Below are 14,371 nucleotides of genomic sequence, written 5' to 3'. Positions count from 1 at the left end.
GCCTGCCCACACGGCAATAACCCATTGTCTCACTAAGCCCATTTATTCAGTTTTTCTCCATCTTGGTCCAAGAAAGGCAGGCTGACCTCTGAGCCTGTGTCTCAATGGGAAGAAAAGCAGCCTTTGATTCTGTTAGGAGCGCCAACTCCTGCCAAGCGAAGGCGGGTTCCTGCGCAGCGTGTTGGCTCTGCACTCAAAAAAATTACTCTTTTAAGCTTACACAATTTAATTGTGGACAGTGGTTCCACACAACCAAATTGTGTTTTGATAACATTAATGGAATTTTTTGTTTAATCTATGCAAACTCCTTGTGTTGTGACAACACAATTGAATGAGGTAGAATCTATGTGAAATAGTAATGTCTAACCAAATCAATTTATTCACTTTGCCTTAACTTAAACCGGTTAAGTTAACTGAACATGTTTTGGTTTATTACAATCTAGCCAAATTTGTTTCACTCTATCAACATAAGGAGGTTTGTTTCAAATTACTCATTTAAATTATGGACCGTGGTTCCACACAATTAGTTCTAGTTACTTTAACTAAATATTTTCTATTTAAAGTTACTCCCTTCAACAAATAATTTTCTTGTGTGTTTTGTCTTGTAAGGAGTCAAAAGACAAGATGTCACAAATGATCAAAGTGTATTTTTTAAACAAGCAATAATTAATTACACACAGTTAAATACAGTTGAAACCACATTACAAAATAGCAGAAATATCAAACTACTCATTTTCTAATTGCATTCATGGGTAACCAATCAAACCTTATTCCAGGAACAGGAACTGGCCCCAGAAATAACTTCTTCAGTATTCCAAATCTGTACCTGAGTTCAGGAGGGTTGCTCAAGTTCAGTCCATATATCAGTCCCAGCAACATGGTTTTGCAGACTGTAAACTGCTAGGTCCTGAAGAACTTTATCCTTTAACACTCCAACATCTGCTGGGCTGTCTTCATTGACTGCAGCTTCAAATAGATTCCCACGAGTCTTCTGGATCACCTCCTGATTGCTGGCAACGTCTGTATCCTAGAAGTATTTAAAAGGATGGAGAACTCAAATTCTTGTGTATTAACTTTAACAAATCATTTATTAACCTTGAAAAAAAAACTCACCATATACTCCATACTGCTAGGGTCTTCATTGGATACTTCAATTTCATTAGTCTGAAGATCAAAACGACAAAATTTTGCCTTTGTTTTTTTTTCTAAAATTACATGGAAAAAAAAGTCAGTAATTCATCTTCTTATGGGAAATACAGGCAAGCGGTCAAGATGGGATTCTAACAAACATTACAGTGGAAAATGGTACACACATCTGGACCCTGTACGGTAAGCAACAGAACTGGAATGTTCCCAGACCCAGAAACATAGTAAGGACATCAGTAAAACAGTCCACGTGAAATCAGTGGTTCAACCATAATTTTACAAAGCTACAAGAATACTTTTTTGTGCAAACAAAACCAAAACAGCGACTTTATTCAACAATTCTTCTCCAAATCGCATCTTCCACCATTATCAACAGCACGTAAATAATTCATGCGCATTGTGCTGCTGACCTAGAACACGCATGTGCTGAGCCTTGATTACATGCAGAGGAAAGCAATTTTCATGTCTCTTGTTACTCTCCATAATGGCGGCATATGTGATTTGGAGAAGAATTGTTGTATAGTCGCTATTTTTGTTTTCTTTGCACAAAAACGTATTCTTGTAGCTTTGTAAAAGTGTGGTTGAAGCATTGATGTCACATGAACTGTTTTACTGATGTCCTTACTATGACTCTGGGAACATTTCAGTTGCATTGCAGCCTTTATGGAGGTTCAGAAATCTTTCGCATTTTCATAAAAATATTAGGGATGCACCGGTTGACCGGCTATAAATCGGAACCGGAGAGTTTTTGCTTAAAATACGCGAATGGTAATCGGCCGGTCTTTGGCCTTTTTTTCGGCCGATTTTTCTGGAAGTGCGCCCGCGTGCTCAGACTACATTGTAATCATTTGCTATTATGTCATTTGTGTGGAAGTTATTTCAAAATCTGTGCGCAGGACACGGGCAACCGTTCAGCACTGGAAGCGCAGAGCTACATGTCTGAGGCACAGATAATAGGAGGCGCAAAAGAACAAAATAAGAGCCCCTTTCCTGTGCTCACTGAAGCTGCGCGAGCATACTGTACCTGCACACATGTAGACAGTGAAGAGGATGTTCAGATCAACTTCTCGCGTGTTGGATGAGAAACGAAACAGACTAAACTGCGACAAAACTAAAATACTTTTTTTTTTTTGTAAAGTATAACTTGCAAACACAAAAAAATATAGATGCAAATCATTACCCTCATTTTTTTTTAATTGGATGAATGAAATACTTTGCATCTTTATTTTATTCTCACCAAAATTATTTGATTTTAACATTTATTTATATAGCATACTTTTATTTAGTCTCACTGGTAAAGACTTATTTTTTAAAACCAAATTTAAAAACCAAAACAAATACTAAATGCTGATTAAGAAACCTCTTAAGCCCCTTTCACACTGCATGTCGGACCCGGCAAATTGCAGGAACATTGCCGGGTCACCATCTGTGTGAAAGCAAACACATCCCGGGATTTGATTCCAGCATTGAACCCGGGTCGGGGACCTAGTAACATTGCCGGGTTCAACCCGGGACGAGCGCTGTGTGAACAAAAGCCAGATCTAATGTCGTGTCGTTGTGATGACGCACGTTATCGTGCGACTCTTTAAGCAGCTGTTTTGAAGGAAGATCAACGTTCGAAAAAAAGAAAAAAAAAGTGCAAACTGTATGAAGCAGAGATCAGTTAGTTCCTCACTTTCCGCGCTGACACCGAGATCGTTCGCCAGCTTCAGTGAAAGTATAACGTGCCTAATGTTTTCGACTCGTACATTACACGTCACGCCCTGATGTCACGTGTCATTACGGGACCTTTATTTGCAGGAATCGCAGTGTGAAAGGGTCTTTATTGAGCTTTTCCTCAATATTGGACTGTAGAACTATGCAGTTGTTGCCTTTAATTTCACATGGTTACAATTAATCTTTTCATTTAAGGCCAGTTCTATGTAGTTTCAACCCAATTCAAAAACAAAAGCTAAATGCTGATGTCTGTACCATCTATGTTTGTATTGAATGTAGGCTACTTACTGTGCAGTTACTGCCGTTAATTTCAGACTGTCACGGTTATTGTTTTCAATAGCCAAAAGCCAGTTTAGCCTATTAAATACCAAATAAACATATTGTTTATGCATACTTTCCTTCTTTCTTGTTTGTTGCTTAAAGATAAAAAAAAAAAAAAATCGGAAATCGGTATCGCCGAGTTTTCTTGTAAAAAAATCGGTATCGGCCATGAAAAATCATGATCGGGGCATCCCTAAAAAAAAAAACATAATTTGTGTTCTGAAGATGAATGATGGTCTTATGGGTTTGAAACGACACGAGGGGGAGTAATTAATGACATGTTTATTTTTGGGTGATCTAGCCATTTAAACACACCTGAACCAGCTATTCAAGGTTCTTGGGAATTTTAAAACAAAAAAGTCTTACTAGAAGTTCCAGGCAGGTGTGTTAGAGCTAAACTCCACAGAACACTGGCTTTCCTAGAGCAGGTCTGGACACCCCTGCCTTGCATCAAAATAAATTGTTTTTGGGAGGCAAATGCATTCATAATCTGTCAGTTTATAGTGATACCACATATTTTGTATTTAATGTATTAAAGCTGCAGTCCGTAACTTTTGACGCTCTAGCGGTTAATAAACAGAACTGCTTGCGTGTTGCGGAAGGACATTGTAGCTGGAGCTACTTCTCTCTGTTTATGTCTATGAAGAATCACAAAGGTACTGGGTTACTCCGCCGCGGTACCCCTGAAGCAATCTAAAATAGTCAGAATATAAACACTTATTATATATCTACCCTAGTGATTCAGGACAGGCTAAAAACACGGTTTGAAATAATGGATTCATGGTGTACTCGCTTATTATATACAATTTGTAAATCTTGAACACAAAAAAAGTTACGGACCGCAGCTCTGATTGGTTGTTTCTTACCGGGAGCGGATGAATTTCTGCAAATGGCAATTTGACCACTGGGAGGAGCCAGAGGAGCTTGATTTTTTTCACGGATTATCTGTCTCTTATTCTACTGTCAGGACATAATGAAAGGTTTCACAAATACATTTTTACAAAAGTTACCTACTTCAGCTTTAATAAACCTAATCTTATTATATTTTTCTTTTTTGTCAATTTCCAGTGGCCAGTCAGAGAATAATGTTTTAATACAAGGTTGTGTTGAATGCAGTTGTTCTTACCTGTGTAGTGGGCACCAAGAGGGTCTCATTATTCGGTCCGGTTTAAAGTCATTGTATGACCACACCGCCATGTTCATAAACAAATCTTCAAATACTTTCACTGTGCTGAGACAGGGGTCTCCAAACTCGGTCACATTTCATGGTTAGATATTTATTGATTATTTAATAAAATATACATATTCTAACAAATAAAGGTAATTACTTCCGCTTTTGAGATAAGAGAGAAACTCCTTTTCGCCATTTGATTAGTTATATGAGGAAGTAGCTGAATGACAAATCATTCTGCCTCTTAAAGGCAGGGTAGGTAAAAAAATTTTTTTCCAAATTTGTTTAAACTTTATTTATATATATCAATACATAATTCAAATGTAAGTACTCTGAAAAAGAAAGTATAAAAATCGAGTGTCTGTAGACCTCTCACGACTGTTTTAAAGACAGCTCATTATTTCCATTTACTCCACCCCCTCCCTTCTGGGCTCCTTCCAAAGCCTCTACTACGGCTCGCTAAGTAATTTTATGTTAGCTATATTACGCAGCTACGTGTGCTAATGACACATGCTTCATGAAAAAATAAACAAAAAAATATGTATGATCAAAATACAAAAAGAAAGATTTACCTGTCCAGCAGAAATAAAGCCATCAAGGTGTCACTTTTCAGCCCCTTGAGTTCCCTCAGTTCTCGCCATCGCTGGAAAGCCACGCCGATATTAACTCGCGTTTTATTTCTTTGTTTATCCAAAGACTTTTTGTTCATTGCCTTTTCTTGTACTGTTACTGTCTTCCTTTTTTGCCTGGTTTGCCTTCACTAACTGCATAGGCTGGTACTGTGAATTTTGCTTGCTGTTTCTCTGCCATTGTTTTGGTATTCCTAGGATCCGTGCCTGTTGAATTCCTCAAATCAAACGTGCGCGCGCAAGTGGGCAGGTCATGTGTGGCAAAAGAGTGGTTGCCATGGTTGCGAGAGAGTGACAGTCGCCTAAGCCAATCCTATGTTTCGTCCCGAAATGGAAATAATGAGCTGTGTTTAATACAGATTAAACGGTCTAGAGTCACTCGATTTTTATACTCTTTTTATCAGAGTACTTACATTTTAAGTATGCATTGATATATATAGAAAGTTTAAACAAATTTGGAAGAAAGTTGTTTATACATTTACTACCTACCCTGCCTTTAACATCTCTTATTGTAAGCTATATGTATAATAAAAGTAAAGGTAAGTGATAGGATGTTTTATTTTTGGATAAACATTTTATTAATAAATACAATCTCTCTTAAAATACCTTATTGGGTTATGATAATCAAAACAGTTTGGTTTGATCTAGCGCAGAACTAAAACTTTAATGAAATATTTCCCCCAATTATAAAATGATTTTATCATTAGCTAGCTCCACACTGGAGAGCTGCTTTATAACAGGAAATAAAGTTATAATTCTTGCGACACTGACTATTTCATGTTTAATGTTGAAAAGCTATCTATTGCATAAAGGAGTGTTATATAAATAAACGTGACTTTACATATGCATCCAAGGTATGGATCGGCTCGGTTTCCTCAAACTGAAGTTTTATCTTCTTCTTTTGAATTGAATCATTACAATCTTGTGATCTATTAATGGTGCAATAAACCGATTACACAATACTAGAGTGCAAAACAAAAGCACCCCAAAACAGACTCTTAAGAGAAATTAAACTCTTAAGAGAAATTAAAGACTTTGACTTAACACAAGAAAAACTTTAGATTGTCTTACCTGACTGGTACCTCTTGCTCTCCTCCGCTCCGTCATCAAATGCGTTGTAAATCGTCACTTCCGTTTTTTTTTTTGAGTGACGAAATTAAACCCTTGTGTTTTAACAAAACATATCTGTGTAAAACGAACAGTGCCACAAATCCATTTTTTGAGTGTGAGTGTCTCTCTTTCTCCTACTGGAACTGCACTGACTGACTGCTGCCTCTGCTGTATGCGCTGCCTCATCCTTCCAGAGGCTAATGGGAATTTGATGAGTTGTTTGAGGATCTGATCATTTTGCTTATTCGTTCTGTCATTTTCTCTCTATCTCTTAGACTTGTCATAGAATTCTACACTAATTTAACCTACAAAAGCTGCCCCCTGGCTCATTTGACAGATTTTTGTGAGGCACAGGGATGATGCCTAGATGGTAACATCTTCGTAAAGGAATAGTTCACCCAAAAATTTACATTTTGTCTCATTTACTTTCATTGGATCTACATATTTCTTTCGGGCTGCACAATGAGAAATATAACATAAAGGTGAGTAAATGATGACAGAATTTCGATTTTTGGGAGTACTGTACTTTTTAAAAAATTCTCTAGCAAGATTCGTTCTTATGGTTTTCATCTTGTTTTTGTTGCATTATAAACATCTAGATCCGCTGAAACTGACATGGAGGCATGTTTTTAGATGTATTATTACACTGTTGCACAACATAGAGTATGCATGAAAATTTGCTCTTCCTTATATAATTATGCAAAAATCGAACATATGTAACACATACATTTATATGCATGACTGTCTATATATAAATATACCATCAATACTGAATTGTTTTTCTTTTTTTTTGCTTGGGATTTTGGATAAAACATGCTGGATGAAAACAATAGAATGTGCATTAAAGAACACATATGCCTTTTCAGGCGGATACATTTTTTATTCAGTAAGAATAAACTGAACTTGAAAAATAATCCTAAAAACGCTGTGTTCATGGTGTGAAGCATTGAAAAGAACCCAGTGAGATTTGATGTAATGTCAAAGGATGTCCATCTGACAGATGCACATAGACCAACAATTACAAAATACCCCCCCCCCCCCCCCCCCAAAAAAAAGCATATTAAAACACACCCTGTGCACTTTCACCAAACAAATTTTTATTCTCGCCATCTTGAATCAATTAAATTAAATGGCATGGTATTTTAGCAGTTAAATTGTGCTACAATTAGTACCAACAAGTGTGAAATGCCTTTTATAGAGCATGAAGTTTAACACTTACAGATACCACACAGTAGGGGTGCTCTGATCACGATCGGCCGATCATTAATGCGCATCTCGTCAGTAAAGCCGGTTCTCTAATCAGCGGTAAATTCCATCAGCTGCGGGATTTCACATAGAGCAGCTGTTACTACACAGAGCCGTTGTTAACTGAGAAGATGCGCAAATAAACGTTGGAAATGAACGTGGATTTGCGCAGCTTCTCGGTTAACAATGGCTCTGTGTAGTAACAGCTGCTCTATGTGAAATCACGCACCTGATGGAATTTACCGCTGATTAGAGAACCGGCTTTACTGATGAGATGCGCATTAATCATCGGCCGATTCGGAGCAGCCCTACCGCACAGTGTCCGTAATGGAGAGAGACAGAAAGAGAGAGGATGTGTTTATAATGTGGCCTTTCTTGTGTGAATTTATGTTCACATGCTGTTCACAATCTTCTATTGTTTTGACACATTACTGAACTGCTATCAGTATTCATGCATGCAGTGTCTGACCATGGTTAAAAGGATATGGTGACTCGTGTAATTCATAATGCAAAATTGTTTGCAGACAAAACATTCGACAATAGCTTTTCCCAAGCATACGCTGAGTATCTAAGAGAATCATATCAGACAGTAGCTGCCTATTTTCCTTTCCAGGCCAGTTACACGGTAACACGGTAAGTCAGAAGTTCAAATCATTTAACCTCGGACTGCATAGTTCTGCTGGCTAGGGATGCTGTCTCTTTATCTAGAACAGCAGTGATTGCCAGATCGACCCCATGTTGCTGTTTTCTTGATTCCAATTTTTACAAGTTCACCAGTGATGTATTGAAACAAGAGCAATCTCAGCTTGAAGTGAATGTGATGGAATCGAATAGTTTTGAGCTAAGAGAGGCAGTAGAACGATTACAGCATGACAACACCCTTCTGTCCGTGTTCAGGCTGGCATCTCTTTGTAACATTTTATGTCCTCTGTGCCCGAAAATGCAATGTTCGGAGTTCAGTGCAAGTACAGCTCAATCAAAAGCACTTTTTTGATTACTACAAAGAATTATTTTGACTCCTCTCCTCTTTTCTTTAAAAATAATTGAGTAGCGTGTGCCACAAGTAAATGGGGCCATTTTTTTGAGGACATAAAAGCATAAATGTGAAGCTTATAATTTTAGCACTTACATTTTATTAATCTGCTAAAACTTATTATTTGAGGTGTAAAGCGGTTTAAATCATAATTTTTAGAGTTATTTTGTGGTGTTGTAATATTGGATATAACTACGGTACATAGAAAGGTTTAGTAAGGGAATTTTTACTGTAAAGTGCACTTCTTTTTGTGTTATTCAACATTATGACGCAAGTGCTGTCTATTGATATTACTGGTACTAAACATCGTTCACATTATGAAAATTAGCTTTTTTTGGAGGGACAAGTGCACATTATTTTTTTGTGACAGTCAACATTATGATGCAAGTGCTGTTCGATTAAGATGGTTCTGGTCTGTATTTTAATATCTATGTGTTTTTTAAACTTGTTTTATCATTCACCATGCAAAAGTTGCTTTAAAACTTAATATCTCCTCAACAAACCACACAATTTAGGTCTCATTCATGTCTGTGGTCGTAAAAGAGTTTTGGGTCACTGGCATTTGTTTAAACCTCTAACCCTAAGTATGAGTCATAGCCAACACTGCTATTGATATAATTTAAACATGCCAGCTAACCATTAGCTGCAATTTTCAAGTTTGCAGACTCTAGATTTAGTCAGTTTCACCCAAGTAAGAGTTCAGATGAGCAGTCAAGTTTAATAATAGTTCTGTTTAGTTTTAAGTGACAAGGGTGAAAGAGTGACAGCCAAGCAAGCAATAAACAGTGCAGCTCCAATCAGTGGCAAACAGCCACTCGCTATTGTTTCACGCAAACTCAAGTTCCACCTCTCTGCACTGACAAAATTCCTAACGTTCAGTGCTCTGACTCATTATACAAAGTGCTATTCAGATGTTCATGAGCTGTTCAGACGTTTGTGACTATGATTTTTGAGAGCTGCTTTTGTCCCTCTCTCCCAAATCCAAAGACAGGCTTTGTCAGCCTACAATTAAGAACAGCAGAGGGGCTGTTAATGAGTGCCATTCCGAGGATTTTCTTCTGTGTGAGGACAGAGATGGAGAAAATGAAACATTGGCTCTGATTGACACTGCCAATCGTTTAATACAGAGTTGTCCTGCTCTCCAGGCTTCTTCCTCCGTCTGCTTCAATTCTTCCTTTCAACTTCTTTCATCCCTTTTCTTGTGCATGCCACAAAAGAAAGAAATTAGTATGACAATGGATATAGGCCTAATCTTTACCAAAATGCACTCATTACTGCAGCGCGTGGAATTAAAAGCGATTGTACGGAATTAAAGTTAATTGTGCATCCCCAATTTCTTGTCTTTTTTTCCCTTGTTGTTCCCTCTGAGGTCGCTGACAACTAAGTGAGCTGTTTCTCCTTATTTAAACCCGCCCTCCTCCCCTTTCTGCTTTTTCCAAACTCCTGAATAATGAACTTAACAAATAAAAGAAAAATTACAGACTTGTGTTCTTGGCTATAAACGAAATGCACCTCCCTCTAATGAGCGTTTCATGTTTTTCTTTCTTGTGAGGGGCTGCAGAAGGGGTAGTTTCTCTGTATGCCCTGCACTCTTTCCCTGTAATCCTTTTTTATATATTCAGTGCTAATCTGCATTAGCAATGTAATTGCAGGAAGGCTTTGAGTGATACTGACTGTTTCAAAATGACTGTGGTGCATGATTGAACTTAATCTTGATTTGCTAATATGTGTGTGAGTAAATATCTGAAGAGCAGTCAAATATGTGGATGAATGGATTAGTGATGAATATTTTACTGGTGCTTGTCTTTTAATATATTTTATATATACACTCTAAAAAATGCTAGGTTAAAAACAACCCTCCTTAGGTTATTTGGCAACCCAGCGCTATGGTAAATATTGGACACAGCAGATGCTGGGTTATTTTGACCCAGCTGACTGTCATCTCATTCTTATGTTGCGTTGAATAAAATAATATAATTTACTTCACATTAAAGACAAAGATAATTGAAATAAAATGTATACAAACCTTTATTTCCCCAAAAGATTTCAAATCGGTTAAAAATCCTGTGCTCTCAGCAGCTGCGTTGAGAAATTTCAATGGATATCTTATCCATTACCAATAGCTAATAAAATTTTACATTTATTTATTTAGTTATTGCATTTTTTGGCAGACAACGGACTGTCAAAATTAATTTTAAGTACTCGACGAGTGTGTAATTTTTGCAACATTAATAGAACCAAATTGCAGTTCTCAAATACATTTCAAACACTCCCCCATCCCACCCTAAGCTCATACCCTTTGCTTTAAAATCAGTGATTTTATCAGTTTTAATATTCACAGATTGTAGTTTGATTTGTTGCAGAGATTGCACACTTCACCTTTAAGTCATTTCTCTTTCGTTCAGTGTTCCTCTCCATTTTTTATGTCATCGCTGTATAATTAAATGTTTGTATTCCCTCCCAGGGCCGGATTTTCATTGTGCTGCACGCAACAGACACATTTTGTCCCCACTAATGAAGCTCTTATGGATATGAGCGGTTATAGGTGATTTTGCAGCTTGTAAGGAGACATTTGGGAGAGGGGAAGTAGAAGAGATGGAAAATGTGAGCGCAAATGAAAGATTTATAGGGGAGGAAAAAGACACTGAAGAATAAAAGAAAGTACTTAAGAGAAAAGTGAATGCTTATGCTATTTATTAGAGCAAAAATGGAGAAATGTGAAATGAAAGTTAATGGCAAAGTGTGAAAAGAAGCAATAATGTGATTTAAAGATGGCAGAAACATAAAAAGGTGGAAAGGGATAACAATGAGACCGAGTTACAGGGTCAGGCCAGCGCTGCATCTGCTGATTTCTAATGTTGGCCAGCAGACTGTGCCAGTCTCTTGTGGGCCAGCAGTCACCTTGATGCAGAGGAGAAATAACTTTGGCCGTAAAGGGCCATAAAGCACTGAATGAGATGAAAAGGGTAAAGGCAATTGACCTTGGCTGGCTTGACTGACTACAGGAGAGATGAGCCATGTGCTGAGCAAGGACTGTCGTTCAACCAGAGGAACGGAAAGATGCTGTATTTGTGTCTGTCTGCTGAATTATTTTTGTCTATGAAAGTCTGTTTTGAGCTTTGTTTTACCTGGAAGTGATACTGAGCAATTTCCCCAATGAATGGACTTTGAAAAGAGCTCATTCGTCTGGCAAAGTTGAAAGCAAAGAACATTTATTTCTTCTTCGTTTTTTTAATACCAGGAACTGAATGATGTTCGGAATCGGATGGCTCTCAGGAGCTGGTTCTTTTTAGATCAGAACCAGACAGTGCAGCCATTGTAGGCCAGTCAATTTTGGAGTGACTATATATGAACCAGTTCTTTTATTAAATTGATGGTCACACTCGTTTATTAAAAGAATAGTTCACCCAAAAATCTGTCATTAATTACTCACCCTCATGTTGTTCCAAACCTGTAAGACCTTTGTTCATCTTTACAACGCAAATCAAGATATTTTTGATGAAATTCTAGAGCTTTGAGTATGTGTAGTTTCCCAATGCAGTGCAACCTGCAATAAAAAAAGAACATATACTGTACAGTATAAATTAATAAATGAGTAAAATGAGTTAACTTTTTTTTACAATTGCTATTTAAAATAGAAAATATAGTCAGTGGCCTGGATTGAATTTTTGCCACCTCTAAAATGACTGAGAAGTCATCATATATTTTTGTAAACAGACGCAGATATTTTGCATACATTTCATGAATTTAGCGATTCATTATTTCAATATTTGGAAATGGAATTGCATGTCTGATTTCCTAAATAAACCCCTAAACTATTGAAAAAGCTGTCAATAGAACCACATTCGGAAACATAACGGTTCGGAACATAATGTTAGATTGCTTAAAATTCCTTAGAATTCCTATCTCTAGTATAAGGTGATTCAGTGAAGTAGAAAATTAAGGGCAGCACTGCAGGGTTTAGTAGGACTTTGGGCTTTGCATAGCAATTTTGTTGCAATGTCATCTCTGTTGAGTTTTGCCTTCTGTGACTATTTACTGTGGACAGCGGTGCTTAATCTAGGAGGCCTGCTGGTGAGCTGGCTATAGATGTAATGGTTTGTTTCACACTTGTACACACACACACACACACACACACACACACACACACATGACCGAGACTGAAACTTGCTCTGCTGGTTGAATGTCCCCTGCTTCCCGATACACATGCATAAAGACACAATAAACCCCCCAGCAAGGTGAACAGAATGCTGATGCAGGATGATTTTGGAATATGGAGGGAGAGAGACGGCAAACATGAGAGGTGAGTGAAGAGGGTCTCTAATTTTAACCGCAAATACTCGAAGGCCAGATATTCGCTGCTTTCTTTTTTCGTTCCCTTTTTTGGCTTGGGGTTGAGTGAAAGGGGCATGGGTACGGTTCCCAGGAGTGCTGGGTAAAGCAGCCACTATCATAGAGGCTGGACAGCCCAATTAATCAGAACTCACTCTGGGGAGCCACAAGCCTCTGACAGGGACGTTTTATTCTGGCCTGCCACCGTACACCCTGAGTCTGTCTTCTACACAACCGCTGCATGTCACTAGCTTTTTCGGTCTCTATCTCACACCGCTGTTCCATCTTTTCTCCCTCCAAACTTACCGCTGGCACACCCCAGGGATGCCCGAAGGATTATGATCTGTGCTATGCAGAAGAACAATATACCATACAAAAGTTATGCCACCTACTGTACTGCGTTCACTTCCTATGCAAAACACTTCACATGAATTATTTATTATTATTGTTATTTAGACCGGTAAATTGCATACCAGTATGTCTACTCTTATCATATTTACTAATTTCCTCGATCAGCAAAATCCTCCGTTACAGCCTTCCATCGAAAGCCATCACATCAGACCTCATCGACAACATCAGTGTGAACATGGCTAAAATGGCTAAAAAAATTGATTAATGAAGAGATGTTTATGTTGTTACAAAAGATTTGTTTCAGATAAATGCTGTTCTTTTGAAGTTTATTTTCACCAGAGTCAAAAAACTCTCAGTTTCCACAAAAATCAGGATCATTTGACATTTAAGACTAGAGGAATGGCTGCTGAAAATTAATCTTTGCCATCTAAGGAATAAATTATAATTTGAAATATATTAAAATATAAAGCAAATACTTTAAAATAGTATAATGTTTAAAAACATTAATGTTTTTATTGCATTTTTGATCAAATAAATGGAGCCCTTGGTGAGCATAAAGTTTATTGACCCCAGACTTCTGAATGTTAGTTTTTACGGATATGATTTTTAATTTAAAAAAAGAGTTCAGAATAGTTGCAATAGTAAAAGGCTAGACACTGCATAGATATTAAGGTGATTGGAAATGTGAATAGAAAGATTGGATTTGAGTTGGAGAAACTGATCATAGACCAGCTGTTATAATTACGATTTCTTTTCCCCCAGAGCTGTAATCAGAAGCAGCAAGCAGTGAATTGAGATAATTCCACCCCAAATTGCTAGCATTTGCTTTTAACTATGCATACACACAACATGCCTGTGGCCAGAGGAAGAGTTCCGTTCCGCACATCCTATGTGTAAGCTGCTTTGCTTATGAATAATAAATAAATATATATAAATAAATATATATCATGTATTTCATGTGTTTATTTAATGTATTGTTTAAATTACTAGAGAGTTGATATTCAAATGCAGTTGTGGCAAAAGTTGCGTAGTGTATAAACTCTGTGTACAGATTGTAGCGCCGCTTGCACAGGGCCTTAAAGGGACAGTCTTTTTCACTCATCTTCTCTCCCTCGTTTGACATTTTCCAATTTTCTCCTTGTCGCTTGTTAAGTCATGGCTTGGGATTCGATTTGAGAGTGATTTTATTTGTGATTGCGCATTTCTGTGGAGGGTCGTGTAAATCTTCTGACATCCTCTGGTAAATTCACAGTCTTTTTTGTCATCTGTCTTTCTATTTCGAGTGAACAAACTCTTGATCTTGTTTTTATAGTCTGA

The 14,371-nt window shown here is 37.5% G+C and overlaps 1 protein-coding gene and 1 long non-coding RNA gene across 7 annotated transcripts in view; one reads left to right on the top strand and one right to left on the bottom strand.

The window, feature by feature from the left end:
• The window catches only part of LOC132095431 (receptor tyrosine-protein kinase erbB-4-like), a 361,887-nt gene that overhangs the window by 15,586 nt on the left and 331,930 nt on the right, over positions 1-14,371 (top strand). The gene's annotated exons all lie outside the window — the stretch shown is intronic.
• On the bottom strand, positions 754-4,342 carry LOC132094785 (uncharacterized). 2 transcript variants are annotated; one of them, XR_009422395.1, is made up of 4 exons: positions 4,310-4,342; positions 3,550-3,627; positions 1,114-1,164; positions 754-1,027 (listed from the first exon to the last, which is right to left on the bottom strand). It is a non-coding gene; the product is annotated as an uncharacterized LOC132094785 (long non-coding RNA). The 2 variants fall into 2 exon arrangements; XR_009422396.1 differs by having other exon boundaries at positions 754-1,164.

Source organism: Carassius carassius, chromosome 19 (assembly GCF_963082965.1).
Source record: "Carassius carassius chromosome 19, fCarCar2.1, whole genome shotgun sequence".
In the NCBI taxonomy this organism is placed as follows: Eukaryota; Metazoa; Chordata; class Actinopteri; order Cypriniformes; family Cyprinidae; genus Carassius; species Carassius carassius.
The sequence above is the reverse complement of the archived record's forward strand: the minus strand, read 5'-3'. Positions and strand labels throughout refer to the sequence as shown.